This window comes from Manacus vitellinus, unplaced genomic scaffold, assembly GCF_001715985.3.
Source record: "Manacus vitellinus isolate BGI_N305 unplaced genomic scaffold, ASM171598v3 scaffold_92_pilon, whole genome shotgun sequence".
NCBI classification, from domain to species: domain Eukaryota; kingdom Metazoa; phylum Chordata; class Aves; order Passeriformes; family Pipridae; genus Manacus; species Manacus vitellinus.
Genome location: NW_021940877.1, coordinates 500,721 through 501,850, shown reverse-complemented (window position 1 = coordinate 501,850; position 1,130 = coordinate 500,721). Strand labels below are relative to the sequence as shown.

The 1,130-nt window shown below is 52.9% G+C and overlaps 1 protein-coding gene across 1 annotated transcript in view; it reads left to right on the top strand.

Moving 5' to 3' along the window:
• Positions 1-1,130, top strand: part of EPHA2 (EPH receptor A2) — a 24,755-nt gene that overhangs the window by 13,854 nt on the left and 9,771 nt on the right. The gene's annotated exons all lie outside the window — the stretch shown is intronic.

Below are 1,130 nucleotides of genomic sequence, written 5' to 3'. Positions count from 1 at the left end.
GTGAGCGCAGCGAGTGTGGCAGCCGGGCTGGGGGGAGCAGGGAGGGGCCCAGGAATAAGGAAGCTGCAGAAACGATGGGAAACACCCCAAAGTTCCAACTCTGGGTTAACGAAATGAGGTTTTGGCCAAAAAATTTCCCATCCTGGATTATCAACCCTTGAGCATCACCAGTGCAGTGAGTGTGGCAGGGCTCAGCTGGGAAAGCAGTGGGCTGGGGCAGGAGGGTCCAAAAATGAGGGGAATGCCCTAAAAATTCCCATTTTGGGTTGAGGAATGAGGTTTTGGCCCCGAAATTCCCAATCCTGAATCATCGACCTTGAGTGCAGTGAGTGTGGCAGCTGGGCTGGGGTGAGCAGGGATGATCCCAGTAATAATGGAAGCTGCAAAATAAGGTGAAATAACCTAAAATCCCCATTCGGGGTTGGAGAAATAAGGTTTTGGCCCCAAAATTCCCACTCCTGGATGGTCAACCTTGAGTGCACTGAGTGTGGCAGGGCTCAGCTGGGAGAGGGGGGTTCTGGAGGGTTCCCAATAATAAAGAAGCTGCAAAGAGAGGTGAAACACCCTAAAAACCCCCGCTTGTTCAGGAGAAATGAGGCATTAGTCCCAAAATTCCCAGTCCTGGATCATTCCTCTGGAGCATCACCAGTGTAGCGAGTGCAACAGGGCTCAGCCAGGAGGGGGCTGAGCCAGGATGGACTGTGGGGGGTCCCAGTGTTAATAGAAACTGCAAAATGAGGTGAAACACCCTAAACTTCCCACTTTGTTTTTGAGAAATTAAGTATTACTCCCAAAATTCCCAATTTATATCACCAGAGCAGTGAGTGTGACAGGGCTCAGCTGGGAGAGGGGGAAACTGGGGGGGATCCCAATAATAAAGAAGCTGCAAAATGAGGTGAAACCCCCTAAAATCCCCCCTCTGGGTGCTTGGGTGGGCGCTGACCCTCCTCCCCCACCACCTGGGTGCAGATCCCTGGGTGGGAAGGGGGATTTGGGGTCTCACAGGTGTCACTGGGTGGGGAAGGGGATTTGGGGTCTCACAGGTGTCACTGTGTGGGGAGGTGGATTTAAGGTGTCTCTGTGTGGGGAAGGCAATTTGGGGTGTCCCAGTGTGGGAGGATTTGGGGTCT